Source organism: Taudactylus pleione, unplaced genomic scaffold (genome assembly GCF_031769625.1).
Source record: "Taudactylus pleione unplaced genomic scaffold, aTauple2 ptg000032l, whole genome shotgun sequence".
Taxonomy (NCBI): domain Eukaryota; kingdom Metazoa; phylum Chordata; class Amphibia; order Anura; family Myobatrachidae; genus Taudactylus; species Taudactylus pleione.
Window position 1 is genome coordinate 47103277 of NW_028284434.1, and position 17214 is coordinate 47120490.

General features: G+C 48.0%; 1 long non-coding RNA gene across 1 annotated transcript; it reads left to right on the plus strand.

Annotated features, from left to right (window-relative positions):
* The first annotated feature begins 13952 nt into the window (after positions 1-13952).
* Positions 13953-16662, plus strand: LOC148539071 (uncharacterized). Its single transcript, XR_015871334.1, has 3 exons — positions 13953-14008; positions 15599-15733; positions 16153-16662. It is a non-coding gene; the product is annotated as an uncharacterized LOC148539071 (long non-coding RNA).
* The last annotated feature ends 552 nt before the right edge of the window (positions 16663-17214 follow it).

The following is a 17214-nucleotide window of genomic DNA, read 5'->3' on the forward strand; positions in this document are numbered from 1 at the left end:
GTGGATAGGTAAGTATCCACTGACCTAACCTAAAACCCTCTAACCCTCCTTAGGGGTGCCTAACCCTAACTTCCTCCCCAAGTGCCTAACCCTAATCCCCCCTCTAAGTGCCTAACCCTAACCACCCCCTTCCCCGCTGCCTAAACCTAAGTCCCCCGGGGGGGGTGCCTAACCCTAAGTCCTCCCCGGGGGTGCCTAACCCTAACCCTCCCTCCCCCTAGCCTAAGCCTAACCCTCCCAGGGGGGGTGCCTGACCCTAAGTCCCCCCCGGGAGCTCTAAACCTAACCCACCCCCCACCGCGGCTGTCCGCGGCATCACTACGATCGTGATGCCGGGCGCCGGTCTCCCGGCGTCGGGGAAATGCGGGCGTCTACATCTAGATGCCCAGCATTTCACCCTTGCCGGGATAAGACAGTCGGGAAGCCGGCTGCAGGTATTTATCAAGCTTCCCGATTGCCTCCCGTATTTACACCCCTTGCATTGCAACATGGCTTGTTCAGGTACACAGTTAAGTACTATCTCTCTCTCTATTCCCAACTCTGAATCAGGCCCTCAGACCCTACTGAGCTGGAAGGCTGCATTCTTATGTCTGGTTTGATTCACAAAATGGCTGCCACCACTGTGTGGTGAGGGCTGGATTGGGGTGGCTGATGGTCAAGTGCACCCCGAGCCAGTGTTGTATTCACAGATCAGGGCTGGTGAGTGACGACTGAGCAGCTTTTAGCTGTACACATTGGGCCTGATTCAGACCCACTCGCGAGCGGCTGTCCACTCGCAAGTGGGTCGATGTTATGGACTGAGCATGCGCACGACGGAGGGAGCTCCGTCGTGCGCATGCGCCAGAAGCGACGAGCGAAGGAAAGTCCTTCGCTCGTTGTGTCCGATCAAAGGGGGCGTGCTGTCAATGTTGATTGACAGCACGCCCCCTTTGGTGGGCGTGCCGGGGGCGTGCCTCCCTGATGGGGGCGTTCCCACGGGAACGCCTCCCAACAGAATCACTCCCACTAGTGATGTCAGTGGGAGTGATTTTGGCTCTGATAGAGCCAAAATCACTCCGGAGCTTGCGGTTGAAAACCTCAACCGCAGGCTCCGGCTCGCAAATTCGATGGTCGCGATGGTCTCGACCATCGCGACCATCACAATGCACGCTCGTATAGCCTGTGGGTGGTGACCCACAGCTATACGAGCGTCCAGGAGGACGCTCCATGAAAATGGAGCCCGGCCCTCATTCAGAGCGTGCGCTCTGCTCAGAGCGTACGGCTCTGAATGAGGGCCATTGTGCAGAGTCTTTGTGTATTGAATCTATAATGCATTTGTGTCTATTTAATGGGAATTAGTATCAAATGGTAAAAATATGTGGGGTGCTGTTGTAGTATTATGTAATCTCCCTCGCCCAGTGTAACCGGCCCTTCCTTGGCAGATTGCTCTATCAATTGTGCAAATAATTATTCAGAGGAACTCTGATATAGGGTCGCCACTTAATGTTAAAGTGTTAAACACTGCTCATAGGTTAGTTCTTTGAAAGTACTTTAAAAAGGGAAAAATAGTATTTGGTTTACTAGAGAAAAAAATTCCAGGGGGTAAATTTACTAAAGTGAGAGCTTTTAAAAGTGGAGATGTTGCCCATAGCAACCAATCAGATTCTACTTAACATTTAACTAGCACCTTCTTGAACATAATAGCTGGAATCTGATTGATTGCTATGGGCAACATCTCCACTTCTAAAAACTCTCACTTTAGTAACTTTAACCCCAGGGGCGGGATGCAGTAATACTTACCGCCGGACATCGCAATTGTACAGATCGCATATGCACTAACATATGCGATCTGTACAGCAAAGGACAGCTCTTCCGATAAGAGCTGTCCTTTGCGATCCCTGCCGCCTTGACCCGGGAGTCCATCTGCGCATGTGCAGACTGACGCGGCGGCCGCGGGGCATGTTGGGAGGGGTCCCAGCGGATCCCTCATAGCAGAGCGATGCGGTAGAAGCCCATAGGCTTCTATAGGCTAACACCAGCAATAGCTGGCGTTACCCTCCGCATCGCAGCCCGGCGGCCAGCTGAGTGATGCATACGGAAAATGCGGTAAACAGGAGTTTTATCGCTTTTTCCGTGTAGTGCATCCCGCCCCTGGTGTCCACTGCCACTGATTCATTAGGTCCACTACTCAGGCCCGCCAGAGCCACGCCGGGCCCGGATAAAAGGGGGCATGGCATAAACGCGGGAGGCATGGTCACGTCGCCCTTAGGTAAAAAAAAGGAAAAAAAAGAAAAGTTTTGTAGCGCGGTGAAGCAGCACTGGGCGCTGACGGGTGCGCAGTGAGCCCCCTCAGACTGGCTCATAACCAGTGGGTAGAGCGATCAGCTTGTTCGCTCCCCCCACAGGCATAGGAGACTGCTGTGGCTGCTTCTTAGTGCAGTGTGTGCTGGGCTGCTATGATGTAAGAGGGGGGAGACATAACTATAAATTTCGCTCCCCACTGCCAAAAAAGTTTCATATGCCGTATGCCGTGTCCCCTGTAGCTGAGCCCATATGCCGTGTCCCCTGTAGCTGAGCCCATATGCCGTGACCCCTGTAACTGAGCCCATATGCCATGCCCCCTGTAGCTGAGCCCATATGCCATGCCCCCTGTAGCTGAGCCCATATGCCATGTTCCTTTTAGTTGTGCCCATATGCCGTGTCCCCTGTAGCTGAGCCCATATGCTGTGACCCCTGTAACTGAGCCCATATGCCATGTCCCCTGTAGCTGAGCCCATATGCCGTGTCCCCTGTAGCTGAGCCCATATGCCGTGACCCCTGTAACTGAGCCCATATGCCGTGCCCCCTGTAGCTGAGCCCATATGCCATGCACCCTGTAGCTGAGCCCATATGCCATGTTCCCTTTAGTTGTGCCCATATGCCGTGTCCCCTGTAGCTGAGCCCATATGCCGTGGCCCGTATGCCGTGCCCCCTGTAGCTGATCCCATATGCCGTGTCCCCTGTAGCTGAGCCCATATGCCGTGTCCCCTGTAGCTGAGCCCATATGCCGTGACCCCTGTAGCTGAGCCCATATTCCATGCCCCCTGTAGCTGAGCCCGTATGCCATGCCCCCTGTAGCTGAGCCCGTATGCCATGCCCCCTGTAGCTGAGCCCATATGCCGTGCCCCCTGTAGCTGAGCCCATATGCCGTGCCCCCTGTAACTGAGCCCATATGCCGTGCCCCCTGTAGCTGAGCCCATATGCCGTGCCCCCTGTAGCTGAGCCCATATGCCGTGTCCCCTGTAGCTGAGCCCGTATGCCATGCCCCCTGTAGCTGAGCCCGTATGCCATGCCCCCTGTAGCTGAGCCCGTATGCCATGCCCCCTGTAGCTGAGCCCGTATGCCATGCCCCCTGTAGCTGAGCCCGTATGCCGTGTCCCCTGTAGCTGAGCCCGTATGCCGTGTCCCCTGTAGCTGAGCCCATATGCCGTGTCCCCTGTAGCTGAGCCCATATGCCGTGCCCCCTGTAACTGAGCCCATATGCCGTGCCCCCTGTAACTGAGCCCATATGCCATGCCCCCTATAGCTGAGCCCATATGCCGTGTCCCCTGTAGCTGAGCCCGTATGCCGTGCCCCCTGTAGCTGAGCCCGTATGCCGTGTCCCCTGTAGCTGAGCCCATATGCCATGACCCCTTTAGCTGAGCCCATATGCCATGCCCCCTTAGCTGAGCCCATATGCCGTGTCCCCTGCAGCTGAGCCCATATGCCATGCCCCCTGTAGCTGAGCCCATATACCATGTCCCTGTAGCTGAGCCCATATACCATGCACCCTGTAGCTGAGCCCATATACCATGTCCCTGTAGCTGAGCCCATATGCCGTGTCCCCTGTAGCTGAGCCCATATGCCATGTCCCCTGTAGCTGAGCCCCCACCCACACCAGTGTACCTCAGTCAGGTGATTCGGCCGCTGCTCCCTTTCAGCTGAGCGCTTCTTCTCCTCACAGGCAGCCAGGCACACAGAGAGTGTTTGAAATGGGTGGTCCGATGCGGCAGCGGAGCTGGCCTAACAGGCACTAGAGGTCCAGTAGGACCTCTAGCATCTGTCTCCTCCTAGGCGGCGGCCGTTTTTGGAGGGACGTTTTCAGCAGATTTTATGCCTCTGCACCCCCAAGCCACCGCGGGGTCTGTAGTTACACCACTGGGGAGCGGTGCCCGAATCTGGGCCCCCGCCAGGCCCATCCAGCAAGCCCGGCGCAGGGTAATTAGTACCCGCTCCCCCCCATCTCGGCACCCCTACTTCTACGTCGGTATGGGAACGTGCAAGTACAATGGTACTGATTCAATGTTGTACGCAATGCCAATATTTACGAACTTGATTGATTATCGGTAAACTGCGCATGTGTTTATGTTGCACTGTGCATGCGTAAAGGTACATTACCGTCAACTTTTTACCCGCAGTCGGATTGACAGGTAGGGAGCGTTTGTGGGTGTCTACGGGAAGGTGGCGACTCAAACGCAAGTGTGTCGCAACTGTTTTCAGTTCGTGTCTCTGCCTGCGAATGCAATCCCGTTCACAATAAACATGGCTCCTGCATCTGTGTTCCTGAGCCCATTCTATGTGCCAATAGGGTTACTTGGATGGTCGATTATCATAGCATCTGCGACCTATGCTGCGTCTGTCTATGCTGCCGCTTTGATTTGCGATATTTTCTGTGGGTGTCTCAATACAAATCGCATCATTTTTCGCACAACCAAAGATACAGCGGCGGCAGCAGCAGCGGCGATGACATGAACCGTAAGAGAGAAACGTCCAGGTTCACAAACTGATATCTGATTTGACGCCAATTGGATTAATTATCACCAAATTTGTTTTTAAATGTTTTATTAAAAGCTAAAATAATTGTCAATCAATAAATAAATAACATTTGTACAATTTGTTACCCATTACATTTTTCTTTTACAATTTTCATCATTAATGTATTTTTACTCTGTATAGTGGCCCTGATTCAGAGCCGCTCACAAAAAGCAAGCGCTCGCTCTGAATCAGGGTGGCCGCTTTTTTTAAAAACCGGCCTCCTGGCCGCTAGTTAAGCTGTGGGTGACCACTCAAAGCTTTTGCGAGCGGCCAGGTGATGGTCGCGACCATCGGGCTTGCGACAAGAAGACCCTTGTGGTAGGGTCTCGTCTGCCGCAAGCCCGAGTGAGCTTCCGGCTCTAATACAGATGGAAGCTCACTACTGACATCACTAGTGATGTCAGTAGGGCCGCCCTCAAAAGGCAGGAGTTTCTTTGGGAACGCCTCCGTTTGGCCAGCCACCCCCCTCCCTGCCTACAAAACGGGGCGAGCTGTCGATCAACATCGACAGCCGCCCCGTTTTGCAGCGAGCCCCGGAGCGAGTGATTTCTCACTCGCTCCAGTGCTTGCGTGCGCACACTGCCCGGCTATCGACCTGCTTGCGAGCGCATAATGCTTGCGAGCGGGTCAGAATTTCTCTCTCGCTGCGGGGCTTCACATGCGTGCGGCACGCTCTGCACGTGCACAGTACCCCACCATCGACCCGCTTGCGAGCGCTATACGCTCGCGAGCGGTTCTGAATCAGGCCCACTGTGTTCTCCCGGCAGAACACAGTAAAGTTTAGGAAAAAAAAAAGTTTTTTGCAAATTCAGCTAAGTGACGTCAAGACAGGCGATCACACGGCAAGGCAAGGCCGCTATGTCTTGGCGAGCGATCACTTTGTCTATGCAGACGCCCATTAGCGTATGGTGAGACGCCCACTAGCACACATCATCTCCAGGAAGTGTATTATAACATTGGTACATCGAGGACAATCGGAAGCGATAGCAGCGCTTGTGGTTGCCTCTACCCTACCGCAAACACTGCGAGGATTTCAGTGTAAAAAAAAGGCTGGTGACGTGTACCATGATGCTGCCTGTTAATTATGCACGCCTCTGAAACGGCGTTGAGACACTCAGGCACCTTCACTCCCCCGTTTTCACTAGACTGCCCCTGTCACCACCCATAAACGGCCTCTCCTGTCACTCAATCAGCCGGGCAGTCTATGCGCAGCGAGCGACCGTTTCCCTAACGCTCGGCCTGATATGCGCACGTGCACTGCGCTGCATACGCAGATTGCAAAACTTGGCAGACTGCGTGCGAACGCAGCCTAGCGAGCGGGTCTGAATCAGGCCCATAGGCCCTCATTCAGACCCACTCGCAAGCGGGCGCACGTACGTTAGGCGTACGTACAAAAATATTTAAATTCAATGGCTCGCTCGTATTTTCGATCGCATCTAAAATGCCTCCCAAAACTCTGACGACCCCTCCTCTAACTAACGAGCGTACGAAATAGCGAGCGTACATCCCCGAAATGGCTTGAAAGGAACGCACGCACAAGTATAAACAGGAAGTGGCCTTGTCAGATGTCGATTACCTGCTCCTTTATTCTGCCTACCTCCATCAATCGTATCATGCCAATCAATGTATCAATTAGCTTAATTGTTTGTTTTTTTCAACACAATGCAAGAAACTTTACTCTTGTCCGTGTTTGTGTTTACCCGCAGAATACGTACGGATGAAACATTCGCTTTTATTGTTCAAAAAACATGTGAACCACAATTAAACAATTGTACTATTGCTGTGGATCCCCGCATATTTCCCTGGGTTCATTTCTTTATTTAAATTTGCTTACGCATGTCACTGCATCAAGCCTATCATAACTCTCCAGAGATTTCTGGCCCTGTCGAACACATGACTCATACACTAACCAATAAAATTGCTCCTGTTAATTTCCAAAATACATTAGCCAATCAGAAAATTTTTACACACTTTATCAAAAATGATTTTTAAGAAAAACACCATTGCCATCATGAGAGCCTCCGCATTCACCAGGCGCGAGCTGCTGGTGCTTACGGAGGTCATGGATCGCCGGATCACCAGCCAACCTCAACCCATGACCAACCGGCAGAAGCGCTCCGCGTATGCGGAGGCACGGTCCCGCCTGCGGTCCTTCGGCTCACGCCGCAACATCGGGCAGCTGGAGCGCAGGTGGTCCGACCTGCAACAGCGAACGCCCCGCTTGCTGGCATGCTTTCGCATGCAGATCCTGGCAAGTAAGTGTTATGTATTGTGGTTTTAATGTTTGTGTTTGTGGGGCAAACTGCGTGTGCATGTTTTCCTGTCTGTTCTATTTATTATTTGTACTCATATCTGCGTGTGCATGTTTTCCTGTCTGTTCTATTTATTATTTGTACTCATATCTGCGTCTGCATGTTTTCCTGTCTGTTCTATTTATTATTTGTACTCATATCTGCGTGTGCATGTTTTCCTGTCTGTTCTATTTATTATTTGTACTCATATCTGCGTCTGCATGTTTCCCCTCTATTTCTGATTTATTAATTCTACTGCTATTTGGCTTATTTGTTGTTTTTTTTTTTTTTTTTTTAGTTTGGTTGCCCGGATTTGTCCATAAACTAAACGCAATTTCTTTGACATATTTTAGGGGGACAGCCAAGACTCCGCCGTCACCGTCCGTCCAGACGGCGTTCCCGGCCACTATCCCCAACCCCCAGCCAACACTCCACCCCAAATCTTTCCCCTATTCCCCACTCCTCCCCATCCTTCCCAGACCCTCTCCCGGAAATGTCGGGCCTCCTTCCCCTCCGTCCCACTTCCCCCTCTCCTCCACCCACCCCTCTTCCAATTACCCCCTCCCCAGAGTCCATCATAACTCCTCCCCATTCTTTGGGTAATGACGGATCCTCCGAGGAGAATCATGGAGGTTTTCCCGGAGCTCCCGTTTTGTCTCCCGGTATGTTTTTTTTTTTTTTTTTTTTAAAGCACAAACTGTTTGTATGTAATCATGTGTCGTGCCTTTCTTCGTGTTTTTGTGGCTTGACTTTTGGTGATTGTGAAGGTTTGCCTTTACCTCTTCCTGGTGATTTAAACATACACATATCATACCTGTGGGAATTTGTACCTAGGCCTTGTATTTTTGCCAGCCCCCCTTTTTTTTTTTTGGTTTGGGTTTAGGAGTGATTTGGTTGTGGTTTTTTTTTTTTATGTGGATTCCCTATTGTTGTATTAACCCACACACTTTTCTCACCCACAGAGGAACAGAGGCGTCGGCAAGAGGTGGCGGATGTTGTGGGGCAGATGCGCCAACATGTCATCGGCATTCTGGTGGCCCTCGACCGGCTGTCTGGCCTCCTTCGGCAGTAGTTTTTTTATTTTTGTTATATTTTCCAATTAAATTTATTAAGACAAATATACGTTGTGGCTCATATTTTACAAACCCAAACCAAGATAGTTTAGCATGACATAAGTAGACTGTTCCTGCAAGGATTTCCCTTTTTTAAAAGTTAGATTGTGTTTTGTCTTTGTATGTCAAACAGACACAAGAAACACATAACAGTAACAATGTCATTTCCCTTTTTGGGTGTAGTGTCAATTACATATTTCTACATTTTCCAGGTTCCTACTTGGTGCGCAAGCTGCTTAGGCCAATCTTACAAATCCCAAGGTTGGGCCAGGCTTCCTTTTGGTGTGGATTGGGAAGCTGAAAACATATTTCAGTTTAGCTCAACTGGCGTCAGTACTGGTTTACCCCTTAGTCAAATGTAACTTGTGTTAACCTGGTTACACTTGCTGTTAACGTCCCAAAAAAGGAAGACCATTTCACTCTCCAAACATTTATTCACAACATAACAGAGAAAACAAAGTGGTCACTCCCAAAAAAAGAACACAGTGATAAATTCAAATACAACACATACCAAGAAATAATTAAATAAAAACAAAAAATCAAGAACTGGTTGACGAAGGACCATGCCAACATGATTCCACAAACATGGCGTTGCGATATGGGTTCCAGAATATATGCCCAAAAGGACCAGATCCAGGTTTGGTAAGGGTAGCAGGAAGTAGTGAGCGTTGGAGTGCCAAAGATTATGTGAACAAACAGAAGATGGTGAGAAAAAAATAAATAAATTAGATGTTCGCAAACAAACACAAACACATTAGGTATAAACACTGGAGTTTTGTTCAAACTTACCTAAAAAATCTGGCCACCACATCATCGCGTATGGCCCCCCCACATACTGACCTTCGACCAACCTCGGGGGGGCCATCCTCAGGTAAGGCATCCTCTGGCTGCATTGGGACACCACTCCTTATGGCAATGTTGTGAAATATCCCACACAGGACCACAATTTTAGACACCATATCCGGCACATACATGAGCTCTCCACCAGAGCGGTGGAGGCATCTGAATCGGCCTTTTAAAAGGCAGATACAGCGCTCCACCACTTGCCTGGTGGCTGTAAGTGCGGAATTATACGCACTTTGTGGCCCTGGTGTGGGAGCCAAATAAGGAGTGAGCAGCCAGGACATGCAAGGGTATCCACTGTCTCCTGTGAACAAAAATAGACCACATCAGGAACACTGTGTATCAAGCTTAACATTGTTATGTACTAAAGGTCTCCACTTACCCAGAAGCCACGCATCACCAGCTTGTAGGTTGGTTAATTTCTGCCATATCCCTGATTGCCGGATGACGAAGGAGTCATGAGCACTTCCGGGTAATTTAGCATTCAGGGACAGGATCTGGAGGGAGGCATCACATACCACCATTACATTCAGGGAGTGATAGTGTTTCCTGTTTCTAAATATTGCCTCCAGCCGTGCTGGAGGCTGAAGTGGTATGTGAGTACCATCCACAACCCCTATGATGTGTGGGAAGCCAGCTATTTGGTAAAAATTGGCCTTGGCCACACTAAGGGCACCCATATCCAAAGGCATTTTAATAAAATGATGGAGGTGCTTGAAAAGTGCCTCCATCACTGCCCTCAGGATCCGGGAAAAGGAGGATTGGGAGATGCCCGCCACTATTCCCACCGTTGTTTGAAACGATCCTGAGGCACAGAAATGTAACACCGCCATAAATTGCGTCAGTGGTGGTATTGCTGTTGGACTGTCAATTTGCCACTCAAGATCACTTTCTATTAATGAGAGAGTGTCTATGATGATTTTGGGAGGTAGACGGTAGCGTCTTAAAACCTCATCATCGGGCATTCCAAAAAGGGTGACACGTGTTCGAAATATCTGGGGCCTTGCATGCCTACGATGCCTACGCCTGGGACGAGTTTGAGGTTGGTCGTCTTCCGGGAGCAGGGCCAGAACAATTCGCCCCAGATCTACCTGAAATTCAAAGTTTACAATGTAAGGCTTTTGAGCCACCCCAAAAGTAACAAAAAACAACTTAGCTTTCTGATACCATCCATAGCTGCTTACATGCCGGGGTATTGTCATGATACGTATAAACTGTAAAAAAGCCAAAAATGAGACATCAAAAATTTAGAGGGTGAATTTTTGATTTTCAAATTGTTGCAAGCCAACACAGAAAATAGGCGAAACACACATTTGGCCATCGATGAAAACGACATTGCACACCGTACGTCAAATAGGGTTCAAATGGACCCCAAAAATGGAAAAGGGAAAAGCAAAACTGGTTTACATGATGAATAAGCCGCCAAAAATGCGTTAATTAGTTCGCAAATGCAAGTCACTACACCAACAGTCAAAAATGCGGTAATTAATTCGCAAATGCAAGTCACTACACCAACAGTCAAAAATGCGGTAATTAATTCGCAAATGCAAGTCACTACACCAACAGTCAAAAATGCGGTAATTAATTCGCAAATGCAAGTCACTACACCAACAGTCAAAAATGCGTTAATTAGTTCGCAAATGCAAGACAAAAAATGGACTTACCCAACTCGAATATATAAGATTTCCAAAAAAAAGGTCTTTGGGTCCGAAAGCCAAAACAAACTAAAAAAGATGAAATTAGTGTTAAAAAAAATTAGCTAACCAAAAAACAGAAGTAGACACCAATTGGCCACAAATTAGACTGCACAAAACTTACCAAATCAGGAAAGGATGTGGAAAAAACGAAAAAAATGCGAACGGAAAAACAAAAGAACTGTAGCAAAACCAAACAAAAAGCCAAATCCTCCAACCGCAAACAACCAAATCCAAACAACTTAACCGCCAACAATCCAACAACCCCACCTCGACTCCACACACACCAAGCCATAAATAGTGTTTATTTTCCCGCACAAATTAAGGATGAATCATAGGGACGCACAATCAATGATGCGGCCGCAAACAAAGGACGCATGTATAAATACGTCACGAAATCACATTGAATTTCTGGTTGATTTCATTCTGGAAGCAGAAACATGGCTTCAGACCAGGGAAACAATGGCCAAAAATCCGGCGGTAAGGCCTTCATGCATTTTGTCTCCATGATTATTTTAAAACAAATATATTGGTCAAGTTGTGAAGTGGCTAAATCTGCATATTTACCCAAATAGGTGAGGAGGATGACATGGAAGAGACTGCTGGCCCCAGTCAACCCGCCAAAGCTGCCAAAAAAAAAAGGCAGCCACATTTCACAAGCAAGGAGATGGAGGTTTTGATCCAGAAGTGCATTGACATCCTGCCCCAGGCAGCCAGGAATATGAGCCAAAGCCAGAAGTGGAGAATGTGGGAGGAGGTCGCCGTTGCTGTCAATAGGGTGGGTGATTATGTCCGTCTAGCCCGGGATGTCAAACGGCGGTAAGTAAACACTTTCCCATCCTATAAACAAACCCCATTGTAAAAAAAAGGATAATGGTTCCAATTTCATTCCACAGATGGGCAGACTTCAAATATCGTCTCAAGAAAAAACTTGCCGACAGGGCTAGGCATGCAAGGGGGACAGGTGGGGGTCCCACCCCTGTGTCATTGGAGTTGACAGACTTAGAAGAGCTGGCACAGGGGTGTGTGCAGGCTGTGGAGGTGTTTGGCGTGTCCAACATGGATACGGACATGCCAGACTTTGCGGCTCCTCATGTTGGCCAAGGTAAGTCTTGTGATGTCACCAACTCTGAAATGCTATTGTGCCAATATGTAGATTCTAATGTGAGTCTTTTCGCAATTTTCCTAACAGAGACAGAGGCGGATGAGTCTGCTCCAGAGGGGAGCCTTGGCCGCAGAATTTCTGCTGGCTCTGCAGGGGAGGAACCAGTACATCCGGCTGAGGACCCTGCAGAAGCCAGTCCAGGGCGTGCCCCCTCGCAGGCAGTGGGCCTCCTCACAGAACTCAATTTTAAATCGGATTGCCATACGGAGATTCTGCAGAGGATGGACGCCAGTCTGATATGGGTGGCTGAGGCCCTGGAGCAAAATGCTGCGGCCAACGTGACCATTGGTCAGGCCCTGGCGGAAAATACCAGGGCCAACATCCGCATCGCCGATGCCCTGGAGCAGCTCGTTCGCCAGCACATGGTGGAGCCGACCTCCCTTCCTGCCGGAACATCCGGATCCTCCACCTCTGGCACAACATCAGCCAATCCTCCAAATGTGCCTAGCCCTGTGCTTAGTCCAGAGGCCACAACATCTGCCTCTGGACAGGCCAGCCCGATGGCATCCCGGACCCGGTCTGGCGCCCACCCTCACCCAGCCAAACGGGCGAGAAAACGATGACAGCAATGGCGACTTTTCCCACACTCCTTCTGTGCTTGGCTCATATTCCTTTCTGGTCAAAACTTCCCTCTCCTTTCTTGTGAAATGTTTTTAAATTTTGTATTTACGCTTATGTTAGCAGTAATGGTTTTTTTTTTTTTTGAACAAATATCTTTGCCACAAAAAAAGGCAACAAAATATTAGGCCAATTTGTTTGTGTTTAAACAATAAATTAAAAACAAAAAAATGAGATTGTATTGTGACATTATTGTACAAATGGGTTACATTTAATCCTGGCCCTAAAGGCAAAAACTGACCCTCTTAAAAAAAAAAAAAGGCCTCTTTAAGGAACGTTTAAAAAATCACATAGCGATGCAAATTCCACAGTAAACCAAAAAAAAGGGGAGCTAATTAAAAGATGATGACATTATTGTTACAATAGGCCATAACCAACAAATTGTGGCCAAAATAAAACCCCAAAAATGTACGCTAATTGATTGTGTAATCATGACATTAGCAGCTCTGATTTCCACCTGCGTACGCTTTTGTGCTATCCCAATAAACTGCTTTCCAAACACATACCAAGCCGGTTTTCAATCCAACACTAATTACTTTACTGACCAGCCGCGATTAATCGCAGCACCATCGTTGAGTCCCGGGACGGAGGAGAAGGCCATCGCCAATGTGGTCGAGAAATCCAGACCCTAAGCTGTGCGAGCATTTTGAAGGGAAAGCGGATGTTCCAGTGACGTATGAGACGGTCCGAACACATTTGACGTTCGCATCTGCTAATGTATGTACGCCCCAAAAACGCCTCGCCACGCCTGCGTTTTTTCATCTCCACCCCCGTCAACACCCAAAAACGCCCTGTTCTGTCAATCACATTTGACATGTCACTTCCTGTACGCTATTTTAGGAACGAGAGAAAAAAAACTCGCAATCTGCCGTACGCACATGCGCAGTGTAACACCGACGCATGCGCGGTTAGTCAACATCGGAACGCAACGAGCGTACTGTTGTTAACGTGCGGCTCTGAATGAGGGCCATAGTCTCTTATTCACTGAAAACAGGGTGAAATATCAGAACATAGGAAATATGTCAGAGGCTGGAAATTTTATAAAGAGCAGCTGGAAATGGATAATGTTCTGTACATCCCTGGACTAGTCACCAATAAAGAAACAATAATAATAATAATAATAATAATAATAATAATAATAATAATAATATTTAAAGCAGCTTTTATAAATAAGAGAAACCTGTGCCCTTAAGACGATAAGCATCTCTTTCCTTTTCGTGACATCCTGTTATACTGCAATATCCTGAAATATACCGAGTGTCTGTGCATGTACCAGGACAGACCTCCCCACAGCCAGACTGCAGAGAACCCAGGCGACAGTCAGATCTGCTCCCTGCTCATAAATCTGCAGCTAATCTGAAGCAATCAATAGTTTTCATTAGGAACCAGTGAGAGGCACCATTAGAGGGACAAATCTGTTTAACCTGACACCTTGATGAAGTTATTCAGTGCTGGGGTTTAAGTCATTGAAAGGTAATAAAGACCTAAGAGGGATGGGGGAGCGTCGCTTTGATGCCACACTGGGAATATTTACTGGTTCCGGCTGGGAGAGGGACTGATGAAACTCCAGTGGAAAAGTGTTGCCTGTGTGGAATATGAAACAGCAAAGACAGACGACTGGGTCCTCTGTCATTACCATGTATCTCAAATCACTTTGTATCATTAGATATTTGTAAGGATTTGACAAAAGAAATAGAGTTGGCCTTGTGGTTAGCTGCTTGTTTTCAAAAATGAGATATTTAATGGCAAAACAAGATCCCACTGGTCTAATATAAATCTATCTATATCTCCAATGTGTATTTGTATCTTTGGAGCTGATTTTGAGTTAGGAGCAATGCTGGAATGGCCATCGATAGTTAACAACCATCGATGGTTAACTGCCGATGGTCGATTGTGTTCCGCCATCGATGGCCACATGGGACCCAATGATGGTTGTTGTTTTTTTGACAGGATGGAGCTTAGACCCCCCCTTATCTGATTGGCCCAGAGTCCGTCGTACCACCAGCAGTAGTGGCAAGTGAGGGGTGAAGCTGGTAGGCAGAGGCATATCAGGGAAATGCTTGTGGGCAGAGGGATATTTCAGGGAAAAGCTGGTAGATAGGGGGCATGTGAGAAAAATGATGGTAGGCAGAGGGGTATGTGAGGGAAGTGCTGGTGTGCAGAGGGGAATGTGAAGGAACTGCTGGTGGACAGAGGGGTATGTGAGATAAATGCTGGTGGGCAGAGGGGTATGTGAGGGAAATGCTGGTGGGCAGAGGGATATTTCAAGAAAAAGCTGGTAGATAGGGGGCATGTGAGAAAAACAATGGTAGGCAGAGGGGTATGTGAGGGAAGTGCTGGTGGGCAGAGGAGTATGTGAGGGAAGTGCTGGTGGGCAGAGAGGTATGTGAGGGAAATGCTGGTGGGCAGAGGGGTATGTTGGGGAAGTACTGGTGGGCAGAGGGGTATGTGAGGAAAATGCTGGTGGGCAGAGGGATATATCAGGGAAAAGCTGGTAGGCAGGATGCATGCGAGAAAAATTATTGTAGGCAGAGGGGTATGTGAGGTAAGTGCTGGTGACCAGAGGGGTATGTAAGGTAAGTGCTGGTGGGCAGAGGGGTATGTGAGGGAAGTGCTGGTGACCAGAGGGGTATGTGAGGGAAATGCTGGTGGGCAGAGGGGTATGTGAGGGAAATGCTGGTGGGCAGAGGGGTATGTGGGGGAAGTACTGGTGGGCAGAGGGGTATGTGAGGGAAATGCTGGTACACATTGCCATGTCTTCATTGCTTTCTCTGATTTAGAACTAACACTGCACACATAATTGAGGACAGCGGTACTGCATCAATGCACATTTTGCTGCGCATCTCTATGTACTGAGAGGAAAAATGTGCCATATTGATGGCTGTTATGTGCTGGCAGAGAAATGAGAGTGTGCAGCCTGTATTGTGCAGGATTACAGGCATTTTACAGTGCCTGTGAATTGGTACATAATAAATAGACAAGGGGCTCAAACATACAGTATAATCACAAAACAGTGTCTGGTGCCTGCTGATAACTTGTAACAATTTTTTTATGCTTTGTTAGTTGAATCTAGCATTTGGAAACTTCCTGCCTCTAGAAATCCTGCATTTGCCACTGGGCAACAGTGGAGCCAGGACAACGTGCTGCATCAGACATCAGTGCATCTGTACTGCAGCCTTGCCAGCCAGCCAGGAGCAGGTAGAAGTTATTATTTTTAAGTTATTTTCCAAAAATGTTGGGTATAGGGTCTTGGCCATAGAAGGGGCAGTAGATTGAAGCTATGCTGTTCTGTCATGTAATCTTTAAGAAAAACTTTCACCCAACAACGCGACAGGTCACCAAATACCAGTACCCTCTTTAGAAGTGTGGCAGTACAGTGTCTGTAGCCACACCATACTGTATGTGATCATCCCACCTGGGCTTGCTGGGGCGTCCTCACCTTCCCCCTCACTTTCTATCCCTACTCCCCCCTCTCGCTGCCTTCCCCGAGTGCTGCCTGTTTAGCAATATTTTGACAGTGCTTGTGTGAGTTGACTGATCAGTTTGGGAAATGTTGTTTTACTAATGCCCTGGCACTCAGCTGTTACCTCATCGCTTGTTTTATGATCTGTACTCAGGGGCGCCATGAAGAAGAAGAAGGGGTTACAAACTACCCGGCTCAGACTGGTCTGGGGGCCCAGCGGGCTGGTCTGAGACCGCCATGAACTTCGGAGGTCGAGAATCTAAGTTTAAGCATTTTGTCCATTACTCCAGCTTTGCTTCTGTGTAATTTGTTACTAATAATATCATGTATTCTGTATTATTAGCTGAGGAACCTCGTGATATGAAAAAGTAGGAGGGGGGGCAAATTTCAACACCTTTCCCATGATGTTAATTATAATGACTTCTTCATAACTTAGGGCATTGGTATTGAATATCTTAAAATAAGAACTAGCAACAGTTATTAATGTACTGTCGATGGAGTCACGCTGTAGAAGCGGTGGGTGTAATAAGAGGTGTATAGAATACAAGGTATGCTGGAACTTTCATTGTTTCAAAGAAAAATGGGCCATTCCTGTTCAGAGAAAAGGGGGAGACATAAGAAATACTTATGAAACAAACTGAGTGATTGACTGTTTAAATGGTATGATTCGTATGATGTACAGCTTGCTTAGTACAAGTCTATTTATAAAGGCAATTTATGAATCACATAGTGAGAAATAAATGGCTTTACAGTGATTCATGCAGTGTGCCACATTGTCTATCATTTATATGAAGAGGTTTAGATATTTCTTTTGTGAAAGACTGTGTTTGTTTATATTATAGCTATAGCATAAATTGCATATGTTATAGTGTATAGCATACATTTTCCATTATGTGTAGATCAGATGGGGAAAGTTTTATGGCACCAATACTATAGTAATAAAACTGATTGGGAATCACTATGGTACCCAGGACTGCATATTGGTCAAATCTGAGTACACCCAATTAAGGGGATGTAGTTGTCATCCCAAATATCGGGATTCCAGCACCAGAATCCCTACACCAGTCATAATCCAGGTGCCAGCACCCGGACCGCTGACATCTCCAAGGTAAGTATTGGGGTTAGGGGGAGGGTTACAGTTACAGGTTAGGCTCAGGCAGTAGGGGAGGGTTAAGAATAGGCCGCCAGGGGAGGGTAAGTTTAGGCTGCGGGGGGA